Source organism: Epinephelus moara, chromosome 1 (genome assembly GCF_006386435.1).
Source record: "Epinephelus moara isolate mb chromosome 1, YSFRI_EMoa_1.0, whole genome shotgun sequence".
Taxonomy (NCBI): Eukaryota; Metazoa; Chordata; class Actinopteri; order Perciformes; family Serranidae; genus Epinephelus; species Epinephelus moara.
In genome coordinates, this window is record NC_065506.1 from 49331567 (window position 1) to 49337293 (window position 5727).

Sequence of the window (5727 nt, forward strand, 5' to 3'; positions counted from 1 at the left end):
GAAGTCTTGCTTTTGTGTCATTTGTTCAGTTTTGTCTTTCATTTTTGTTCATCTGTGTCGGCTTTAACCTCGCAGGCATCCTCGTTCCCGAGACACAACAGGAACACACAGGCTGTGTCCCTAATCACTCACTGTATAGCAGGGTGGACGTAGTTTTAAATTCTTGCCGGTACTATTACCAAAACCTTCATTGCTTCATATCGTTCAGCTCTCCTCGCTTCATGCGTTTTTAAAAAGCCAAGTCAAAAACCAAACAAACAAATAAAAGCATGTCAATATTTTACTGTACCTGTACGGAGTAGAAAGAAGTTAGAAACACTTCACAACGTGTAGAGTAAAATATTTGTTTTTGTTGAAATATTTGTTTTACCTATTTTTCGTTGTAAAAAACATTGATCAACATCTGCCACAAACTCAATAAACTATTTAAATATTTACTATTTAAATCGGCTGACAGCGTTTGAGCCGACCACAAGAACGTGTGGAGTTTCGTTGGTTTCATTTATTGTTTGTCCTGTCCTGGTGCAAACAGCGTTTTTTGACGTCCGTGGTCCAGTTGTGAAAAAATCAAACGTCCCAGTACAATAAATCAAACGCACCCCAACCACTGGGTTTCAGAAGTAGACGCACATGCGCAGTCACGTACTGCTGAGAGTGAAATCCCTGATCGTTAGCTCACACACAGCTTGTTCAAGCTGTTCTCAGTGTTGTCAAAAAAAAGTTCCGCCCTGGTGTGCAAACTTCCATAAGAACCCATGAAATCAACTTTTATATTTTTCCGCGAGAATAATCCGCGCGGATATTCGCCCTCAGTGAGAATGGACTTTAACATGGAACATATCTGCTTATTATGCTACTGATTTTAATTGGGATATTTTCTGCTTATTATGCTACTGATTTTAATTGGGATATTTTTTGATGAACTGAATGACATTTAACGGAGCGTTGCACGTCTCAAAGGCTGGGCTCATAGGAGACCACCAGACTCTCTCCCAGGGGAGGGGCTGGGGGAGAGAGGGAGATGTCCGGAGTCCAGACAAAGCTCTGCACGTAGCACGGACGGTTCAGAAGCAATTCGGAACGAGTTAAAAGCAATTAATAAACAGACAAAGTGGTGTTTAAAACTGCATATATTGCTAGCAGATCTATTTTCTGGCCTAAAGTACGGACGTGACCGGTTCTGAATGTGGACTTTAGCAGGCAGCTGCTCTCTCCTCTTCCTGGTACTGCGCACCGGCTTACTTTCACCCCTGCTGTATAGTGAGGTCACCATTTTGTCGTGATGTACAATGTGTAGTGGGAATTATTATACCCCATCTCGTGGACTCCCACAATGTACCTTCTAAAGTAGTGTACATCCATCCATCCATCCATCCATCCATCATTCATCCATCCATCCATCCATCCATCCATCCATCCATCCATCCATCATCCATCCATCCATCCGCTTAACCAGGGCCAGGTCTCGGGGGCAGCAGGCCAAGCAAAGTACCCCAGACGTCCCTCTCCCCAGCAACACTTGCCAGCTCCTCCTGGAGGATCCTGCGGTGTTTCCAGATCAAATCAAATCAAACTTTATTTATATGGCACTTTATATACATTAAAAATGCAACACAAAGGACACAAAGTGCTTCACAAAATAAAAACATACAACAAAAATACTACAAATATTGAAAACCCGCCCCTCCCACCCCCACATATAAACACACACACACACGCACACCCACACGCACGCACACACACACACTCACACACACACACACACACGCACACACACACACACACACACACACACACACCGGTCAATATAGTAACATGGCTGGGCACTGAGGAACCAGGTGAGGAAATAACCACCTATGGGGAGCTCATCCACACTGAGAGCTGTCACAGCCTACGGCCACACACTGGAGCTAAGAACTAAAAGACTAAAAGGCAATAGGAGAGGTTAAAACAAGTATGAGATAAAATAATGATAAAATGCATAAAAATTTAAGGATTTAGAAAAATTAAAGATTTAAAGATTAAAAAATGAAGATTTAGAAATGTAAAAAATAATATAATGCATAAAGATTTAAAAATAAATCATTTAAAGGCAGAGAGATTAAAATAACATATAATAGAGTTAAAAGCCAAACTAAAAAGGTGAGTCTTGAGCTTCCTTTTAAAAACATCAACAGTCTCTGCAGTCCTGATGCTCTCCGGCAGGCTGTTCCATAAGTGAGGGCCATAATGGCTGAATGCAGCCTCCCCGTGGGTTTATTTTGACATCAGGATCCACGGAGCTTGATATGATAAAAGCAAGTCAGATAAATAAGATGGCCCAAGACCGTTAAGACATTTAAAAACTAATAAAAGAACCTTAAAATCCACCCTGAAACACACGGGGAGCCAGTGCAGCGATTTTAAAACCGGTGAGATACAGATAGATGAGATATATAATCCCTCCAGTGTGTTCTGGGTCTGCCCCGGGGCCTCCTACCAGTGGGACGTGTCTGTAACACCTCTAACAGGAGGTGCGCAGGTGGATCTGATCAGATGTTGAACCACCTCAACTGAGGTGGTGGCGATTCTCCTCCGAGAATATATGCCACCACCTTGACATGGTGGAGGGGTTTGCGTGTCCCTGTGGTCCTGGGAGCTGTGTTCTCCAGGGTTAATAACTCCTGGCAGGGCCTTCCAAGGCAAAGTGGTCTCAGGAGAGGGGCCAGACTAAGATCGGTTCAAGAAGACCTTGATGAGCCAGACCTGAGCTGGGGTGGTAGTGGGAGTATTTGTTATGGGTGATTCACCAGCTGACGTTGATATGACATGTTTTAATTGTGTGACAGCGATGTTGAATTAATGGCGCAGAGAAAATGACCTGAGTAGAGGCTGAAAGTGTTTTTCCATGTCACAGATGAGCTCACTGTTCAGTCCTCTACATACAGCTCCCTATATAGTGAGTAGTGATATATCAGTCATATCATCGTGCTCGTACACAGAGGTGTCCTGTCCACAGTTTCACAGACGTCCCTTTCACAATTCTGGTCAGAGGGGAAAATTCTTTTTGGGCTGCAGGGGATTTTTTTTTTGATGCAATACAAAGTGACCACTGGGAAAAAATGGAAGCAAGGCTGAGCGGTCGTGCCGCGTCCAGTTCTGTTATACATCCATGTATGTTTGATACACACAATGATATAACTGCATTCCAAAATGTTCTGTTGTTATGCCTGATTCAGCTGCTTCCTCACAGGATAACCCAGAACTGTGCGAGGAGATACAGACTGCCGGTGTTTGATCATGATGGCGACCAGGTCAGGTGCAGGTTTGGAACATCTGCGGCATCTGAGTGTAGTTTGTGCTACCAACCTGACGGTTTCTCCTTAGACCAGGTGAGAAATCTGCTGTAAACGAGCATCAGTGAGAGCGTCACATGAGCTGACGGAGGTAAAGCTGACTCTGTTTGGGGGACAGGATGTGGGCAGCATGAAAGTAACATGACACAGAACGTAAATAAATTCAGTTCTTATGGGCCGTCAGATCACAACTGTGTTCTGGTATTTTAAGATAATCGACTGGACGGAGTGTTTAATGTGTTTCTCCAGAGAGTCTGTGATCAGTCAGTCTCGGGCCATTTGGGAAACTTCTTTCAAAGACACAGACTTTACAGTACTGTCGAGTTCAGCCAGAGATTCTTTAGCCGTGACAGCCGTGTGTGTGTCAGAGATAATGGTCCTTATTTTGTCTCCAGGAATCCTGCACCCTGTCATATTCTTACACTCGTGACACTGGAACCAGTTCGTTTGAACTCATAGTGGAGGACTTCCCCCAAAACCACATCACTGTCTCCTACTCAGACGGATCCTACACATCCAAAAGTCCCTTTGTAGGACGGCGCAGACGTGATGTCACAACCAACACAACTCTGCCCTCGCTGCCTTCGAGCGGCACGTCAACTGTAACAACAACCACAGCGACAACAACCAGAGCTGCAACAACAACTGATGCAACAACAACAACAACTGATGCAACAACAACAGTAGCAACAACCAAAGCTGCAACAACTGATGCAACAACCACAGCGACAACAACCAGAGCTGCAACAACTGATGCAACAACCACAACTGATGCAACAACCAGAGCTGCAACAACAACTGATGCAACAACCACAACTGATGCAACAACCAGAGCTGCATCAACAACTGATGCAACAACAACAACAGCAGCAACAACAACTGATGCAACAACAACAGCAGCAACAACCAGAGCTGCAACAACAACTACAGATGCAACAACCACAGCGACAACAACCAGAACTGCAACAACAACTGAAGCAACAACCGCAACAACCAGAGCTGCAACAACAACTGATGCAACAACCACAGCTGCAACAACGACAGATGCAACAACCAGAGCTGCAACAACAACTGTTCCAACAACCACAGCGGCAACAACCAGAGCTGCAACAACTGATGCAACAATTACAACATCTCCAACAACAATTGATGCAGCAACCACAGCGACAACAACCAGAGCTGCAACAACAAGTGATGCAACAACTACAACGACTGATACAACAATAATAGTGGCAACAACAACAACTGATGCAGCAACAACAACGACAACAACCACAGCTGCACCAACAACAACAACTGCAACCACCACAGCTGCACCAACGACTACAACAACCACCACAGCCCAGCCTACAACCTCCACCCTGGGGACCACCACCAGGCTCTTCCGTCCATCGACTGCTCCACTGAGCAAACTTCCTCTACAGTTTTCAGTTAATGGTTCGAGCTCTTTGAGTTCTTGTTGGCAGGATTGATTATGTTTCACTAACTTTTTTCAGCGTGCATTCACAGTCTCCTCCTTTTTTTCCTCCACCAGTCGAAACACACCACGCCCCTTCATGTCTCGATGGTGATTACTTCCCCATTTTTCTGGCACCAACTCCACGTCACGGAGTCAATCTGCCGGCATTTGTCAACCACACTCTTGAAATCCGAGTCAAAGCCACTGCAAAGTACACCAGGTGAGGAAGCTCCTGTCACAGCCTGATGTGTTTCTATCTACAGTGTGTTGTTACATAATGAAGACTGCTGTCCCATTAGTTTCAAAATGATTCTGTCTTTTGCTTTTAACGGAATAAAGTTCCTGAAAACACTGGTGTTCCTCTTGTAGCATCTACGGCCTCATTGTCAGTGGACCTGCGGGCACCTCAAAGGAGCGAACCTCCACAGAAGAATTCACCATTAAATGGACTCCCACTGAAAATGAAGTGAATGATCATTTTTCCTTTTGCTTTTATTTTGAGGCGAGAGATCGGTGAGCTCACACGTAACTTTCCATCATTCATAAAACCACTTCATTTTCCTCTGATATGCTTTTATTAAGTTCTTAGATTAAATATCAACATATGAGCTTTAAATAATCTGATACTGTGCTGTGTTGACCAATTTATTGTTGCTTTTGATAATTATTATATTCTTTATATCTAAGGAACCTTTTCTTCAGTTTGTCTGTAAAATGGTCTTTGTTCTTTTCACTGTGTTTCAGACACAACAGAGTCTATCAGTCAGAGCTGCGCTGTGTGACGGCCGATGTTGGACACCATGGTTAGTGGAGTGTTTTCTACAAATATTCCTTATCGACCAACAGTCCTCATCAGGGTCTATCAGTGGACCAACAGTCCTCATCAGGGTCCATCAGTGGACCAACAGTCCTCATCAGGGTCCATCAGTGGAC